The sequence below is a fragment of the Trichomycterus rosablanca genome, chromosome 15 (genome assembly GCF_030014385.1).
Source record: "Trichomycterus rosablanca isolate fTriRos1 chromosome 15, fTriRos1.hap1, whole genome shotgun sequence".
In the NCBI taxonomy this organism is placed as follows: Eukaryota; Metazoa; Chordata; class Actinopteri; order Siluriformes; family Trichomycteridae; genus Trichomycterus; species Trichomycterus rosablanca.
In genome coordinates this window covers 25,200,856-25,221,040 of record NC_086002.1, presented here as the reverse complement: position 1 = coordinate 25,221,040, position 20,185 = coordinate 25,200,856, and positions in this window count along the sequence as shown.

Below are 20,185 nucleotides of genomic sequence, written 5' to 3'. Positions count from 1 at the left end.
TTTTTTAAAAGTGCCACAACAGGGCGACATTAAAATATATTTTATTTAATATATATTTTAATATATTTTATTAAAATATATTAAAATAGATATTTTTACCCATTTGGTCACATGAACTCATTTTACCATATCATGTGAATTTTTTTTTTACAGTTTTCCAAAACTGCCACAAGACAGCGACATTACAAGGATCTTTTTTTACCATGGTCAAAAGACCTCATATTACCACATCATATAACTTTTTTTGCAATGCTCAAAAAGTGCCACAAGAGGGCGACATTACAATTTCTTTTTTACCACGGTCACAAAAAAAATGGCCACAAATAATCAATTAATAAAAGTAAACACTCTAGCTTTGCCTTTACAGCATTTAGCAGACGCTTTTATCCAAAGCGACTTATATTTTGCAGTCTAAGCAATTGAGGGTTAAGGGCCTTGCTCAAGGGCCCAACGGTGACAGCCTGGCAGTGATGAGCTTTGAACCAGCAACCTTCTGCTTACTAGTCCAGTATCTTAACCGCTAGGCTACAACTGCCCTTGACATTATTTTCTTTTTTTTTTTATACTGAAAGTCCCGCCCACAGTCACTCCACCATGTCTCTAATTGGTTGCAGTAGTTAACAGGCTCGTAACAATATCATATCACTATTTTTTTTTTTCACAATTCTTCAAAAGTGCCACAACAAGGCGACATTACAAAGATTTTTGTTTATTATGGTCACAAGATCTCATATTAACACAACATATTACTTTTTTGCAAATCTCCAAAAGTGCCACAAGAGGGCGACATTACAAGATTTTTTTTTTATCAACTTGGTCACATGAACTCATTTCACCATATCATGTTAATTTTTCAATGTGCAATTCCAAAACTGCCACAATAGGGCGACATTACAAAAATCTTTTTTTACCATGTTCACAAAACCTCATTTTACCATATTATATTAGTTTTTGTAACAATTCTCCAAAAATGCAACAAGAGGGCGACATCTCAATTGTTGTTTTTACCAGTCACAAGAAATCTGGTGGCCACAAATAAACACAAGGCTAAAATTACATTGCTCTGTTTACCTGCATGTGCTCACAACATACGTTGTAGCTGTATTTACTTAACCAGAGCTTTCAAAGTATACAGGTCGCCTGCTGCTTTTATATTGAAAGTCTCGTCCCCAGTAACTCCACCATGTCTTTAATTGTTTGCAGTGGAGAACAGGCTCGTAACAATATAATATCACTATTTTTTTTTTTTTTTGCAATTCTTCAAAAGTGCCACAACAGGGCGAGGGAAGATTTTTGTTTACCAACATGGTCTTTACCAACATATTACTTTTTAAAACAATTTTCCAAAAGTGCCACAGAAGGGCGACATTTCAATTTCTTTTTACCATGGTCACAACAAAACTGGCCACAAATAATAAAAGTAAACACTCTTGCTTTGTCTTTAAATTTTCAGCATTCAGCAGACACTTTTATCCAAAGCGACTTACATTTTGCAGTCTAAGCAATTGAGGGTTAAGGGCCTTGCTCAAGGGCCCAACGGTGGCAGCCTGACAGTGATGAGGTTTGAACCATCAACCTTCTGCTTACTAGTCCAGTATCTTAACCGTTAAGCTACAACTGCCCTTTTTTTCATATTGAAAGTCCCCAGTCACTCCACCATGTCTCTAAATGGTTGCAGTAGAGAACAGGCTCGTAACAATATCATATCACTATTTTTTTTGCAATTTTTCAAAAGTGCCTTAAGAGGGCGACATTAAAAGATTTTTTTTACCAATTCGGTCACATGAGCTCATTTTACCATGTCATGGTAATTTTTTTTACAGTTTTCCAAAACTGCCACAAGACGACGATGACGACATTACAAGGATCTTTTTTTTTCCATATTCACAAAACCTCATATTACCACATCATATTACTTTATTGCAATTCTCCAACACTGCCACAAGAGGGCGACATTACAATTTTTTTTTTTAACCACAGTCACAAGAAAACAGGCCACAAATAATCACAAGGCTAAAATTACAGTGGTCTGTCTTCCTGCATGTGCTCATAACATAACCTTGCAGCTGTATTTACTCAACCAGTGCTTTAGAAGTATACACTCTATCTTTGTCTTGACATTCTATCCTTTTCTTTTTTTTAATCATGCCGGTCTCTTGCTGTGTTTTTTACTGGAAGCCTCGCCCTCAGTCACTCAACCATATCTCTCATTGGATGCAGTGGATAAAACGCTGCATTCAATCAGCAGCCACTTGTACTGCTAAAAGGCAGAAAGACAAAAAAAGAGAGAACAACCAAACACAAATATATGAAAACAGAAAAAAACATGTGTCCCTCAGGCAAGTAACAATATCAAATCAATATTTCTTTTTTTTACAATTCCCTAAAAGTGCCACAACAGGGCGACATTACAAATATTTCTTTTACCATGGTCACAGGATCTCATATTACCACATCATATTACTTTTTTACAATTCCCCAAAACTGCCACAAGAGGGCGACATTACAAATATTTATTTTACCATGGTCAACAGACCTCATATTACCATATCATATTAGTTTTCATAACAATTCTCCAAAAATGCCACAAGAGGGCGACAGCTCAATTTTGTTTTACCATGGTCACAAGAAAACTGGCCACAAATAATCACAAGGTTAAAATTACATTGCTCTGTCTACCTGCATGTGCTCATAACATAACCTTGTAGCTGTATTTACTTAACCAGTGCTTTAAAAGTATAGACTCTATGTTTGTCTTGTCTTTGTATTTGGCTTAATTTATTTGCGTTGTGACTTTTTTAATTTGCGTTGTGACTAGTTTTATTTGCGTTGTGACTAGTTTTATTTGTGTTGTGACTAGTTTTATTTGTGTTGTGGCTTAATTTATTTGCATTGTGACTTTTTTAATTCGTGTTGTGGCTTAATTTATTTGCGTTGTGACTTTTTATTTGCGACATTACAAGATTTTTTTTGTACCATGCTCACAAGAAAACTGGTGGCCACAAATAAGCACAAGGCTAAAATTACAGTGGTCTGTCTACCTGCATGTGCTCTTAACATAGCCTGTAGCTGTATTTACTTAACCAGTACTTTAAAAGTATACATTGTAATTGGTTGCAGTAGAGAACAGGCTGCAACCAATCAGCAGCCACTTGTACTGCTTATGTTTAGTCACTTCACCATCGGCCTTTCCCAAACCGTTCCCTCCTCACTAACACTCCACTACAGAGTCACACTCCATATGAAGTCACACTGTGCTGTGAAGGGAGCTTCCAATTAAGGGGAGGGTCTAAATTCAGGAGTCAACTTTGGGATGCCCTCTTTGCTTTCGAGTGGAATAAGGAAGCTGCCGTCACCATGGCTACAGATAGATGCTTTTCTCGCCTTGCCGTCATGTCTTGCGCTCCGTTATCATTTCAGCATCTCCAAGCGGAAATACGAGCTTAGGAGACGCAAGAACCTGCTACTTTATAACTAGTATAAATGTATAGTTATGTTTTAATTCTCCAAAAAATGGTGTTACAGTTTTTCTCAATTGCTTTGGTGCATTTCTCTGATCAGAATTAAAATTCTCATAACTGTTAGTTCAGCCTCCACAAGATTTAGTCATTTGTGCACATCATAGTAGCAGTTTCTCATCCCTTCCAACAAATTACAAATGCTTTTGGACATGCATCAATTGCTTCCATACAATTCTCTGCTGTTTTATAACATTATCATTTGCTTATGTCATGTCTGTCAAAATGAACTATACTTATGAATGCTGAATAGTCATTCCCTATTAAACTAATAGTCCTCATTTCATTGCTTAAATCATTACATACAAAAATGTTGAACTATTTCTCAAGATCAGTCAAGCAAATCTTACCAAAACATTTGCTGACTTTTTTAGACACTCTTTACTGGGACATAATCCCTGAGAATGAGAGGGGTCTAAATGGAGACCATCTGAACAAGTATGTTGTAATATGGGATAATGTGAGTTTTCACCACTTAGATTTGGTCAGACAGTGGTTTGCAGCACATGAAAGGATGCTGGTGGAATATCTCCCTCCCTACTCCTCATTCCTTAATCCAATAGAGGAGTTTTTCTCTGCCTGAAGGTGGAAGGTATATGACCGGCATCCACATACCCAAATGGCCCTGCTAGTGGCCATGGATGGATTTGGATTTGCTACTTAAGGAGATACTTTCCTTGCTGCATTGCCAGGGATGATATTCGCTGTAATGTCGATGAAAATATGTGGCCAGACAGACAGGAATGTCTGGATGTGCAATAATGATTTACAGTACTGTGTATGTTGTATGTTCCAATTCAGTTCCAATATGTACTGCAATATTGTTTACAGTTGTGCACAGCTCTACCCAAAGGGTGTTTCTTATGTTTGTTGTAAATAAGTTTGTACTTTGCTATAGCACAATGCTGTGAACAAATTAGAATTGCAAAGAGCATATTCAGTAAAAATGTGAAACATACAGTGTATCACAAAAGTGAGTACACCCCTCACATTTCAAATATTTCATTATATCTTTTCATGGGACAACACTATAGACATGAAACTTGGATATAACTTAGAGTAGTCAGTGTACAACTTGTATAGCAGTGTAGATTTACTGTCTTCTGAAAATAACTCAACACACAGCCATTAATGTCTAAATAGCTGCAACATAAGTGAGTACACCCCACAGTGAACATGTCCAAATTGTGCCCAAAGTGTCAATATTTTGTGTGACCACCATTATTATCCAGCACTGCCTTAACCCTCCTGGGCATGGAATTCACCAGAGCTGCACAGGTTGCTACTGGAATCCTCTTCCACTCCTCCATGATGACATCACGGAGCTGGTGGATGTTAGACACCTTGAACTCCTCCACCTTCCACTTGAGGATGCGCCACAGGTGCTCAATTGGGTTTAGTCCATCACCTTTACCTTCAGCTTCCTCAGCAAGGCAGTTGTCATCTTGGAGGTTGTGTTTGGGGTCGTTATCCTGTTGGAAAACTGCCATGAGGCCCAGTTTTCGAAGGGAGGGGATCATGCTTGTTTCAGAATGTCACAGTACATGTTGGAATTCATGTTTCCCTCAATGAACCGCAGCTCCCCAGTGCCAGCAACACTCATGCAGCCCAAGACCATGATGCTACCACCACCATGCTTGACTGTAGGCAAGATACAGTTGTCTTGGTACTTCTCACCAGGGCGCCGCCACACATGCTGGACACCATCTGAGCCAAACAAGTTTATCTTGGTCTCGTCAGACCACAGGGCATTCCAGTAATCCATGTTCTTGGACTGCCTGTCTTCAGCAAACTGTTTGCGGGCTTTCTTGTGCGTCAGCTTCCTTCTGGGATGACGACCATGCAGACCGAGTTGATGCAGTGTGCGGCGTATGGTCTGAGCACTGACAGGCTGACCTCCCACGTCTTCAACCTCTGCAGCAATGCTGGCAGCACTCATGTGTCTATTTTTTAAAGCCAACCTCTGGATATGACGCCGAACACGTGGACTCAACTTCTTTGGTCGACCCTGGCGAAGCCTGTTCCGAGTGGAACCTGTCCTGGAAAACCGCTGTATGACCTTGGCCACCATGCTGTAGCTCAGTTTCAGGGTGTTAGCAATCTTCTTATAGCCCAGGCCATCTTTGTGGAGAGCAACAATTCTATTTCTCACATCCTCAGAGAGTTCTTTGCCATGAGGTGCCATGTGGAATATCCAGTGGCCAGTATGAGAGAATTGTACCCAAAACACCAAATTTAACAGCCCTGCTCCCCATTTACACCTGGGACCTTGACACATGACACCAGGGAGGGACAACGACACATTTGGGCACAATTTGGACATGTTCACTGTGGGGTGTACTCACTTATGTTGCCAGCTATTTAGACATTAATGGCTGTGTGTTGAGTTATTTTCAGAAGACAGTAAATCTACACTGCTATACAAGCTGTACACTGACTACTCTAAGTTATATCCAAGTTTCATGTCTATAGTGTTGTCCCATGAAAAGATATACTTAAATATCTGCAGAAATGTGAGGGGTGTACTCACTTTTGTGATACACTGTACATATTGAGTGTCTTGTACTCATTTACCTCACTAAATACAGTAATGTGTAACTTATAATGTGTAGTAATGTGTAGATTTCAGATGGGTGTGCTAATAGTGTATAGTGCTGTCTTGAGCATTTTCAGGTAGTGTCACCATGATCTGACTTTTTTGCACTGGAAAACACAGAGTGAACTGTCATAATGAAAACATGACAAAGCCATTTGACTATCTTGTTCATAAACAATGGAGTCAGGACTTTTTATTTTGATGACCCTGACACTTTCATTGACATTAATACTTGCTTTTGAGGAATGAACTTTTCATTTGGAGCAAGTGACACGCTTTTGCAAGTTATCAACTAGGTTTTGCAGTTTGTACTAATTGTTTTGAGAAATGCACTTACTGTTGTGCAAATGTTAATAGTGATGTGAGAAATGCACCAAAGCCACTGAGAAAAAAACTGTAAATATGATAATAATGTTAGTGATGGTATTGTTGGGGTAAAATAATTTTGCCATTTATGAAGTTTAAGTTCACCGATCACAGATTTCATTACTTTCATTAAAAAGACTGAATAAGACTGTGCCTACATTTTCCCTAACACCTTATGAGGATAATTTAATATAATATTTTACATTTGTAAGTTGTTTCCTCCATTCACCTTTCCTAGCTGCACTTCTGTGGAGTGTGGTGGTTGAGTGTGCTCTTGTGTTCACTCGCTGTTGAAGGGTTTTACAGTTCACTTCCCCTCCGTCCTAATTACTTTGGAACAGCCCTTAATGTGGCGAGCACTCCACGTGAACGCTCAAACGGAGGTGGAGTGGAGAGGGGGGAGTGAGTAGGGAGCGGATTGGGATTGGGGACATATCTGTTATTGGTTGCAGTGGAGAACAGGCTGCAACCAATCAGCAGCCACTTGTACTGCAAAATGACAGAAAGAGAGAACAACCAAACACGACATTTTTTTACCAACATGGTCACATGTTTTCATTTTACCATTTCATGTTATTTTTTTTAACAATTCTCCAAAAGTGTTCTAAGAGGGCGACATTACAAAGATTTTTTCTATTATGGTCACAAGACATATAATATATTGCCATAAGTATTCACTCACCTGCCTTCACACCTATATGAACTTGAGTGACGTATCATTCTTAATCCATAGGGTTTAATATGATGTCGGCCCACCCTTAGCAGCTATAACAGCCTCAACTCTTCAAGGAAGGCTTTCCACAAGGTTTAGGAGTGTGTTTATGGGAATTTTGACCATTCTTTCAGAAGCGCATTTATGAGGTCAGATACTGATGTTGGACGAGAAGGCCTGGCTCGCAGTCTCAGCTCTAATTCATCCCAAAGGTGTTCTATCGAGTTGAGGTCAGGACTCTGTGAAGACCAGTCGAGTTCTTCCACACCAAACTCGCTCGTCTAAGTCTTTATGCATTATCTCTGGTGCACAGTCATGTTGTAACAGGAAGGGACCATCCCCAAACTGGGAACACAAAGTTGGGAGCATGAAATTGTCCACAATCTCTTGGTATACTGAAGCATTAAGATTTCCTTTCACTGGAACTAAGGGGCCGAGTCCAACTCCTGAAAAACAACCCCACACCATAATCCCCCCTCCACCACACTTTACACTCGGCACAATGCAGTCAGACAAGTACTGTTCCCCCGGCAACCGCCAAACCCAGACTCGTCGATCGGGTTGCCAGACAGAGAAGCGTGATTCGTCACTCCAGAGAACACGTCTCCACTGCTCTAGAGTCCAGTGACGGTGTGCTCTACACCACTGCATCCGACGCATTGCATTATGCTTGGTGATGTAAGACTTGGATGCAGCTGCTCGGCTGCATTCCATGAAGCTCTACACACTGTTCTTGAGCTAATCTGAAGGCCACATGAAGTTTGGAGGTCTGTAGCAATTGACTGCAGAAAATTGGCGACCTCTGTGCACTATGAGCCTCAGCTCTGTTATTTTACATGGCACTAACACTTCATGGCTGTTGTTCCCAATCGCTTCCACTTTGTTATAATAGCACTGACAGTCGATTGTGGAATATTTAGTAGCGAGGAAATTTCACGACTGGACTTGTTGCACAGGTGGCATCTTATTACAGTACCATACTGGAATTCACTGAGCTCCTGAGACCCATTTTTTCAGTAAAGTTTGTAGAAGCAGTCTGCATGCCTAGGTGCTTGATTTTATACACCTGTGGCCATGGAAGTGATTGGAACACCTGAATTCAATGATTTGCATGGGTGAGTGAAAACTTTTGGCAATATAGTGTATTAACATTTCAAATGACTTTTTTACAATTCTCCAAAAGTGCCAAAAGAGGTCAACATCACAATAATTTTTTTTTACCATGGTCACAAGATCTCATATTGCCATATCATAACTCATTTTTAACAATGTTTTAAAAGTGCCACAAGAAGGCAACATCACAATTTTTTCAACATGGTCACAAGATCTTGTATTATCATATCATATAACTTTTTTTTTTTACAATTCTCCGAAAGTTCCACAAGAGGAGTTTGCATGTTCTCCATTTGTCTGCATGGTTTTCCTCCAGGTGCTATGTTTTTTTTCCCACAGTCCAAAGACATTAAAGTGCCACAAGAGGGCAACATCTTAAATATTTTTTTTTACCATGGTCACATGATCTCATATTACCATATCTGTTACATGTACATGGTTAGCCTTAATTTAAGGGTACAGTAATTGCTGGTACATTGCCAAGGTGCTACATAACTCAGTGAAGAGGTGTAAAAATAAGCAGAAAACCAGATTTATACCCAGCTAAATTAACTTCACTTAGCAGGTCTTTAAATGTTACAGGTTTTTACAAACAAAGTGTATTAATTAGAGAACACAAATGTACACACTGGAACTTAAAATCCAGCAAAGCTCCCACTCACAAAGTGAACTGTAGACGGTGCCAAATAAAACAAATAAGAAAAACAGCTAAACTGCCTAGTCAGGCCTAAACTAACTAACAAAGACAAAAAATACAAGGGGTAGCACCCACTTTTTACCTAATAGGCTAAACATAATAATTCCTACGTGTATGAATGTATGGCTGCCTTCTTTCCTGTTCACAATGGGGAAAGTGGGTAAGGAAGAAGGAGAAAAATGAACAATCTTTACAAACTCTTTGATCCAAGATGGCGGCGCGTTAACACGCAGCGGCCGCTCTGGGGTCGAAAAACTGTGTTTTTTTGTTGTTTTCAGGAAAAGTTTGTAAGTTTGTTTAGGACAGTTTTGTTTATAAACGTATGGAAACCAGTTTTGACTTAGTTTACAACCGCCAGACACTGCTACAATTGAGAAAACAGTCAGAAACCAACCTGCAAGATGATCTGCAGCGAACTCTGCATGAACTCTGCCTACTTCGCGAACCAGACCTGCAGTCCTCGGTGTTACCTGAAGCAGGTGACCGGGGGAGGGGGCGCCGCAAGCGGTGCTCGAGGTGAAAACCTGGCCAGAAGGATCCATCTCTGCTCTTCAGGACAACATACGGCGATTACACTGATCTAGAGGAGTACACGACTTCAGTGACCTGCTACATCAGCAAATGCATTGAGGACGTCACTACCACTAGAACCATCACTTCCAGACCCAACCAGAAGCCGTGGATGACTCCAGAGGTGCGTGCACTGCTGAGGGCCCGAGACTTCGCTTTTAAAGCAGGTGACCAGCCGGCTCTGAGAACAGCGAGAGCCAGACTGTCCCGGGCGATCCGAGAAGCAAAGCGCGCACACGGCCAGAACATCCACAGCCACTTCCAGAACAGCGGTGACACACGGCGCTTGTGGCAGGGCATCCAGGCCATCACCAACTACAGGACGACTCCACCCGTCTGTGACAGTGATGCCTCCCTTCCAGATGCGCTGAATGACTTCTACGCTCGGTTCGAGGCGCAGAACAACATGTTGGCGAGGAAGATGATCCCACCTTGTGACGACCAGGTGCTTCGTCTCACCACAGCGGACGTGAGGAGAACTCTGCACAGAGTCAACCCACGGAAGGCTTCTGGACCAGACAACATTCCTGGCCGAGTGCTCAAGGGATGTGCAGACCAGCTGGCAGATGTATTCACTGACATCTTCAACATCTCCCTGAGCAGCGCCATCGTTCCAACGTGCCTCAAGACGACCACCATCGTACCCGTGCCAAAGAAGTCATCTGTGTCATGCTTCAACGACTATCGTCCCGTAGCACTCACGCCTATCATCACAAAGTGCTTCGAGAAACTAGTCATGAGGCATATTAAGACACTACTGCCTCCCACCATGGACCCACTGCAGTTTGCGTACCGTCCTAACCGCTCAACGGACGACGCCATATCCACCACACTTCACCTGGCTTCTACACACCTGGACAGAAAGAACACTTACGTCAGGATGCTGTTCATAGACTTTAGCTCAGCATTCAACACCATCATTCCTCAGCATCTAATTGGAAAGCTGAGCACGCTGGGCCTGAACACCTCTCTCTGCAACTGGATCCTGGACTTCTTGACTGAGAGACCTCAGTCCGTCCGGATCGGTAAGAACACCTCCAGCACCACCACACTGAGCACCGGCGCTCCCCAAGGCTGTGTGCTCAGTCCACTGCTGTTTACTCTGCTTACGCACGACTGTACAGCAATGCACAGCTCGAATTCCATCGTTAAGTTTGCAGACGACACAACTGTGGTGGGACTCATCAGCAACAACGATGAGTCAGCGTACAGAGAGGAGGTACAACATCTAACGGACTGGTGCCAAGTCAACAACCTGTCTCTGAATGTGGATAAAACCAAAGAGATGGTCATTGACTTTAGAAAGACACTAAGGGACCACTCCCCACTGCACATCGACGGCTCATCTGTTGAGATCGTCAAGAGCACCAAATTTCTCGGTGTTCATCTGGAGGAGAATCTCACCTGGACCCTTAACACCAGTTCCATCACCAAGAAAGCCCAGCAGCGTCTCTACTTTTTGAGAAGACTGAGGAAAGCTCATCTGCCACCCCCCATTCTCACCACGTTCTACAGAGGAACAATCGAGAGCATCCTGAGCGGCTGCATCACTGTCTGGTTCGGAAATTGTACTGCGTCGGACCGCAAGACTCTCCAGCGAGTAGTGAGGACAGCTGAAAAGATCATCGGGGTCGCTCTTCCATCTCTCACGGACATTTTTAACACCCGCTGCATCCGCAAAGCTCTCAGCATTGTGGACGATCCAACCCATCCATCACATGGACTTTTTACTCTGCTCCCGTCTGGGAGACGATACCGCAGCATCCGGACTAACACAACCAGACTGTGTAACAGTTTTATCCCTCAAGCAATCAGACTTCTAAACTCAGGACTGTAACAATTTCCTCCGGAAATTTTCTGCTGCCACACACTGATCTGTATTGACTGTTACTTGCATTTTTGACTATGTTACTTGCATTTTTGACTGTTACTTGCATTTTTGACTGTTACTTGCATTTTTGCACACCTCCTGGAAATGCACAATAATTTCTGCACCTTACTTGTATTTTGCACCATATTTACTTTTTAGGCACCTTATCTGCATTGCCAATTTTACGCTGCTAATGTACAACATGTCACTACCTCATGAACCATTGTACCATCTATTCACCATCATGTACTAACACTTGTCTTTAGTCCTGTCTTCTAATTACTTGTTTAGATTAGGGATAATTAGGAATATCTTTTGTAGTTATTTATTATAGGATTTTTTGTATTATTGTTGTATTTGCACTGTTTTTGTATTGTCTTGCACTTTTTGTACCGTGTTACACCGTGATCCTAGAGGAACGCTGTTTCGTTTCAATACGTACTTGTATGTAGCTGAAATGACAATAAAACCTCTCTGACTCTGACTCTCTGACTCTGATTTTTTGGAGAATTAAAACATAACTATACATTTATACTAGTTATAAAGTAGCAGGTGCTTGCGTCTCCTAAGCTCGTATTTCCGCTTGGAGATGCTGAAATGATAACGGAGCGCAAGACATGAAGACAAGGTGAGAAAAGCGTCTATCTGTAGCCATGGTGACGGCAGCTTCCTTCTTCCGCTCGAAAGCAAAGAGGGCGTCCCAGAGTTGACTCCTGAATTTAGACCCTCCCTTTAATTGGAAGCATCCTTCACAGCACAGAGTGTGACTTCATATGGAGTGTGACTCTGTAGTGGAGTGTTAGTGAGGAGAGAACGGTTTGGGAAAGGCCGATGGTGAAGTGACTAAGCATCAGCAGTACAAGTGGCTGCTGATTGGTTGCAGCCTGTTCTCTACTGCAACCAATTACAATGTATACTTTGAAAGTACTGGTTAAGTAAATAAAGCTACAGGCTATGTTAAGAGCACATGCAGGTAGACAGACCACTGTAATTTTAGCCTTGTGCTTATTTGTGGCCACCAGATTTCTTGTGAGCATGGTACAAAAAACATAATTTGTAATGTCGCCCTGTTGTGGCACTTTTGGATAATTGCTAAAAAGATCGATCGATCGATAGGTAGGTAGGTAGGTAGGTAGGTAGGTAGGTAGGTAGGTAGGTAGGTAGGTAGGTAGGTACTTTATTGATTCCGAAGGAAATTAGTACAGTGGCCCAGAAGGGTAAATGTTGTTACAAATGATCAATGTTGTTCACGGTGTTTATATCAACATAGTTATGTAGACATAATGTCGCCCTCATGTGGCACTTTTAGAGAATTGTCATAAAAATTAACATGATATTGTAAAATGAGTTCGTGACCATGTTGGTAAAAAAAATCCTTGTAATGTCGCCCTCTTGTGGCACTTATGGAGATTTGCAAAAAAGTAATATGATGTGTTAATATGAGATCTTGTGATCATGGTAAAAAAATCTTTGGGCACTTTTGGAAAACTATTATGATGTGGTAATATGAGGTGTGTTGACCATGGTAAAAAAATAATCTTGTATTGTCGCCCTCTTGTGGCAGTTTTGGAGAATTGTTAAAAAAACTAATATGATATGGTAATATGAGGTTTTGTGAGTATGGTAAAACAAATTTTTTTAATGTTGCCTTGTTGTGGCACTTTTGGAGAATGGCACAAAAGTAATATGATGTGGTAATATGAGATCTTGTGACCATGGTAAAACAAATATTTTTATGTTGCCCTGTTGTGGCACTTTTGGAGATTTGTAAAAAAAAAAAAATAGTGATATGATATTGTTACGTGCCTGAGGGACACATGTTTTTTTCTGTTTTCATGTCTTTGTGTTTGGTTGTTCTCTCTTTCTGTCTTTCTGTATTTTTGCAGTACAAGCGGCTGCTGATTGGTTGCAGCGTTTTCTCCACTGCAACCAATTAGAGAAATGGCGGGGCTTCCAGTAAAAAAAAAGCAAGAGACCGCCACAAATAAATAAAGGAAAAAAAAGAATGTTAAGTTAAAGATAGAGTGTATACTTTTAAAAGCATTGTTTGTATAAATACAGCTACAAGGCTATGCTATGAGCACATGCAGGTAGACAGACCACTGTAATTTTAGCCTTGTGATTATTTGTGGCCAGTTTTCTTGTGACCCTGGTAAAAAAAAAATTAGAGAATTGTTATAAAAACTAATATGATATGGTAATATGAGGTCTGTTGACCATGGTAAAAATCTTGTATTGTCGCCCTCTTTTGGCACTTTTGAAGAATTAAAAAAAAAAGTATTTTTATGATATTGTTACGAGCCTGTTTACTACTGCAACCAATTGGAGACATGGTGGAGTGACTGGGGGCGGGACTTTCAGTATAAAAAAAAAAGAATGTCAAGGGCAGTTGTAGCCTAGCAAATAAGATACTGGACTAGTAAGCAGAAGGTTGCTGGTTCAAACCTCATAACGCTTTGGATAAAAGCGTCTGCTAAATACAGAAAATGAAAATGTAAAGACAAAGCTAGAGTGTTTACTTTTATTATTTAATTCATTGATTATTTGTGGCCAGTTTTCTTGTGACCATAATAAAAAAAAATTATAATGTCGCCCTCTTGTGGCACTTTTGCAAAATTGTTTTAAAAAGTATTATGATGTGGTAAAATGAGATCATGTGACCATGTTGGTAAACAAAAATCTTTATAATGCCGCCCTGTTGTGGCACTTTTGAAGAATTGCAGAAAAAAAAATAGTGATATGATATTGTTACGAGCCAGTTCTCCACTGCAAACAATTAAAGACATGGTGGACTTACTGGGGACGAGACTTTCAATATAAAAGCAGCAGGCGACCGCCACAAATAAAAAAAAGGAAAGAAAAGAATGTCAAGACAAAGATAGAGTGTATACTTTTAAAGCTCTGGTTAAGTAAATACAGCTACAACGTATGTTATGAGCACATGTAGGTAGACAGACCACTGTAATTTTAGCCTTGTGATTTTTTGTGGCCACCAGTTTTTTTGTGACCGTGGTAAAAAATTTTTTTTTAATGTCGCCCTCTTGTGGCACTTTTGGAGAATTGTTATAAAAACTAATATGATGTGATATAAGGTTTTATAAACATGGTAAAAAAAATCCTTGTAATGTCGCCCTCTTGTGGCAGTTTTGAGAACTAAAAAAAATGAGTTCATATGACCAAGTTGGTAAAAAAAATCTTGTACTGTCGCCCTCTTGTGGTATTTTTGGAGATTTGCAAAAATGTAATATGATGTGTTAATATGAGATCTTGTGACCATGGTTAAACAAATCTTTGTAAATTTGCCCTGTTGTGGCAGTTTTGGAGATTTGTAAAAAAAAAAAAAAAAAAAAAATAGGGATTTGATATTATTACATGCCTGAGGGACACGTGTTTTCTGTTCTCATGTATTTGTGTTTGGTTGTTCTCTCTTTCTGTCTTTCTGTATTTTTGCCATACAAGTGGCTGCTGATTGGTTGCAGCTTTTTCTCTACTGCATCCAATAAGAGATATGATGGAGTGACTGGGGGCGGGACTTTCAGTATAAAAAGTAGCAGCCACAAATAAAAAAAAAAAAGAAAAGAATGTCAAAACAAAGATAGAGTGTAAACTTTTAAAGCACTGGTTGAGTAAATACAGCTACAAGGTTATGTTAAGAGCACATGCAGGAAGACAGACCACTGTAATTTTAGCCTTGTGATTATTTGTGGCCAGTTTTCTTGTGACCCTGGTAAAAAAAAAAAAATGAAATGTTGCCCTCTTGTGGCATTTTTAGAGAATTGTTATAAAAACTAATATGATGTGGTAAAATGAGATCATGTGACCATGGTAAAAAAAAATCTTGTACTGTGCCCTCTTTTGGCAGTTTTGGAGAATTGCAATAAAATGATATGTTCTGTTAATATGAGATCTTGTGACCATAATAAACAAAAATCTTTGTAATTTCGCCCTGTTGTGGCATTTTTGAAGAATTGTAAAAAAAATTGTGAGATTAAAATGTTACGAGCCTGTTCACTACTGCAACCAATTAGAGATATGATAGAGTGACTTGGGGCGGGGCTTCCAGTAAAAAAAAAAACAGCAAGAGACCGCCATGAATAAACAAAGGAAAGAAAATAATGTTAAGTTAAAGATAGAGTGAATATTTCTAAAGCTCTGGTTAAGTAAATACAGCTACAAGGTTATGTTAAGAGCACATGCAGGAAGACAGACCACTGTAATTTTAGCCTTGTGATTATTTGTGGCCAGTTTTCTTGTTACTCTGGTAAAAAGAATGAAATGTCGCCCTCTTGTGGCACTTTTAGAGAATTGTTATACAAATTTACATGACATGGTAAAATGAGATCATGTGACCATGGTAAAAAAAAATCTTGTAATGTCTCCCTCTTTTGGCAGTTTTGGAGAATTGCAATAAAATAATACGTTGTGTTAACATAAGATCTTGTGACCATAATAAACAAAAATCTTTGTAATGTCTTCCTGTTGTGACATTTTTGAAGAATTGTAAAAAAAAATAGTGATATGATATTGTTACGAGCCTGTTCTTCACTGCAACCAATTAGAGACATGGTGGAGTGACTGAAAAAGAAAGAAAAAAAAAGAAAAGAATGTCAAGGGCAGTTGTAGCCTAGTGGTTAAGATACTGGACTAGTAAGCAGAAGGTTGCTGGTTCAAACCTCATCACTGCCAGGCTGCCACCGTTGGGCTCTTGAGCAAGGCCCTTAACCCTCAATTGCTTAGACTGCAAAATGTAAGTCGCTTTGGATAAAAGCATCTGCTAAATACTGAAAATATAAAGCTAGAGTGTTTACTTTGATTAATTGATTATTTGTGGCCAGTTTTCTTGTGACCATAATAAAAAAATATTTGTAATGTCGCCCTCTTGTGGCACTTTTGGAGAATTGCAAAATAAAAAAATACTGATATGATATTGTTACGTGCCTGAGGGACACATTTTTTTTTTCTTCTGTTTTTATGTATTTGTGTTTGGTTATTCGCTCTTTCTGTCTTTTTGCAGTACAAGTGTCTAATGATTGGTTGCAACGTTTTCTCCACTGCATTCAATGAGAGGCATGGTGGAATGACTAAACATCAGCAGTACATTTACATTTACATTTTCAGCATTTAGCAGACAATAGTCGGCAGTGTAGCCTAGTGGTTAAGGTACTGGTCCAGTATTCAGAAGGTTGCCGGTTCAAGCCTCACCACTACCAGGTTGCCACTGTTGGGCCCTTGAGCAAGGCCCTTAACCCTCAATTGCTTAGACTGTATACTGTCATGACTGTAAGTCGCTTTGGATAAAAGCGTCTGCTAAATGCCGAAAATGTAAATGTAGCAGACGCTTTTATCCAAAGCGACTTACACAATGAGCAATTGAGGGTTAAGGGTCTTGCTCAGGGACCCAACAGTGGCAACTTGGTGGTGGCGGGGCTTGAACCGGCAACCTTCTGTTTACTAGTCCAGTACCTTAACCACTGAGCTATCCAGTACAAGTGGCTTTTAATTGGTTGCAGCCTGTTCTCCACTGCAACCAATGAGCAATAGGGTGGAGTGACTGAGGGCGGGGTTTCCAGTTAAAGCAGGAGACCGCCAGAAATAAATAACAAAGAAAAGAATGTCAGGATAAAGATAGAGTGTAAACCAGTGGCGATTTCTGTAAGACTGCAAGGGAAGCTCAGCTTCCCCTAAAATGTCAAAAATTAAATGGTCAAATATGTACAGCAGTGTTAACATTTCATTGACTACAAATGCGTTAGAACACGTTCATCTTGAAGACGATGAGACGTTCAGAATCAGCTACTTATCACAAATCGACTCGATTTTGTTAACTTAACTCATACATTCCCGGAGCGTCAATGCATTTACCCACAGACGCTGAGCGTCTCTTTGCTTCTATGGGGCTGCATGGGCGGGACTTCGAAACTCGCACTATCATTGGATAAATGCCACGATTTTGTCCCGCCCCCGGATGCTGAGCGTCTCTGGGGGTGAATGGGGCTGTGGGCGGGTCTGGACGCTGAGCTTCTGCAAGATGATTGGAGGATCAGTCGAAAGGCTGAATCCCGTTTTGATTGACAGCTGTCGCTGGGAGCTTCAGTCCCATCGCGGATTTTGCGAGGGAAGTCGGAAGACAAACTGCAACCCATTTCATGCCATTTTCTTGAAAACTAACAAAGGGGAGAATTTATACCCCTATACCATCAAAAGGAATCGTAACATTATAGTAAAATGAGATCTTGTAACCTATGTTTAAATTTTTTTTGTGTTGCCGCCCTCTGGTGGCACTTTTGAAGAATTGTAAAAAGTAATATGATATGTTAAAATTTCCAGATTTTACCAATTCTTCCCTCAGGTCCGTCTCAGGTCCGCTATCTTGGTGTCATTCTAGACTCCACTCTTTCTTTTGAATCACATATAAAAAATGTTGCTAAAACTGCTGATTTTTATCTTAAGAACATATCTAGACTGCTCTCCTCTCTTTTCTACTATGTAACTGAAACTCTCATTTATGCACTAATCACTTCCCGACTGGACTACTTTAATGCTGTTCTTTATGGTCTCCCTGCCTTCAAGCTTAAGAGACTACAGCATGTACAAAATTCAGCCGCGATGGTCCTAACACATACAAGATCACGTGATCACATAACTCCTACACTTAAACAGCTCCACTGGCTACCCATCCAATACCACATTCAATAAATACGTTTTTTTGTTGGTTTTTAAGACTTTGCATGGCCAAGCACTTACATATCTCACTGTACAGCATATTGATGATCCATTCATCTCATAAATCACACTTCCTTGCTCTTCCCTCCATAAAAATAAATAAGCTACTTTATAAGTAAAAAGTATCGGTATCGGATTGATATCGGCGATACTGGCCCTGTATTTACTTGGTATCGGATCGATACCAAATTTTGCAATTAAATCTGTGTGTTTATGTGTGTATGTGTGTGTTTTCTTTTATATATGTATATTTTTATGTATTTTTATGTAATATAAAAAATTGTTAGGAGGATTTAGTGGCGTTGGTGTTGCACGGTGTACACAGTCTGTATTTTACACAGAGATCGTATAAACTGATTGTAGTGTAATCTACAGTATGGCTGTACATTGGTAGAATGTAAACACGCTGGATGAAGGCATAAGGAATGAGCAGAATATTGAATGTTAACCATAAGACTGGTTATTGTAATAGTGGTAATAAAACAACCGAATTCACATTGATGCCTTTTCTAATTTGGTAATTCATGTGTTTCAGCCGCCACCATAGCTAACAAGTGTTAACAAGTGTCATAAGCGAGTGAGATAAAGACCATGACTGAATTAGATTAAAGGGGAAGGCCACTTCCTGTTCCAGCAGGACTATACCTCTGTGCACAAAGCAAAATCCACAAACATAAAGAGAAGCTCGGCTTCAAGAAACTCCAGTGTCCTGCACAGAGGCCTGACCGAAGCCCCACTGCATCGCTGAGGAATTAAAGTTTTTGGTGGCACTCACACTCCGGCTGGCACTCATTGTGCTCGCTACCTGATTTGAAGGCATGAGGACCCAGGTGTGGTTCGTCATCTCCAGGTGAGTCTTGTGTTCCTAGGCAGCACAGATGATGTCTGTTGAGCTCAATTTAAAACCTCCTTCTAACCCAAACTATAATAACCCCAAAATGTTTCTAACCGTAACTATAATAACCCCAACATGTATCTAACCCAATTAGGATAACCCCAAGCTAGTTCTAAACCTAAATTAATCCTATTTTTACTATCAGGCAATGAAATTAGAAGGAGGCAGAGTAAAAACATCAACATAATTTCACTATTTAATTTACTTTCACGAAAACAGGTGGGCATTAAAAGTGTAGGTTTTCACATTATCAATACACAAAATCTTATTTCTATAACTTTTGGAACTTAATGACTTTATTTGCTGTTTTTTAGTCCTTTGAAGCAGTCAAGACCAGCTTTGTGATTTCCAAAAAGTACATAAAGCGCTATAAAAAGACCTTGTTGCTTTTGTATTTGAGCTAGCAAAGCTTCACACCTGAATGTTGTGCATTGTTCACGTTCTTGTATTTCACGGTGTTTAGTACCGTAATGGGGATTTAAATTGTAAACTTTAAACGGCTTTACTTCTGACTTCAGTAAATAAATAGTCTTGTTAAGAAATTGCAGTTTCTATCTATTGCACTCACAGTTCTGTTCGCGAACACATTACGGTGAAGATGGATAAACTCGCACACACCTAAATCATAAACTGAGAGGGAAATAAAAAACCCCAGAAAACCAACCCAATAAAAAAAGAAAATAAATTAATTATTTAATTAATTTGAGTTCACATATACGGACACATTTCTAAAACAACACATGGCTCCTACACTTACACAAGAGATCTCACTTATTAACATGCATTTTTTTTTTTTATAATTCTTTTTAAAACTCAGAAATGGCTTTAACACAGCTAACACTGAAACATAAAATATCTTCTTTCACTTATTTGGCTTTTATTGATACACAGCTAAGATCACTTTCACTTTAATCAAGATGTGTCTGACTTTGAAATGTCAGAATGCAAATAAATGGAGCCACTTAATGCTGTTTAATGATAATAGTTGACCATTACACTGTCAGCTTAAACAAAACTTCAATCCTAACATTAATAACGGGACGATATTTTAAGTGTATCCAGAGCGGTAGAGAGAACAGAGTGGTGACACTCCCATCTCTACTTTAACTCGACTACATTCTGTAC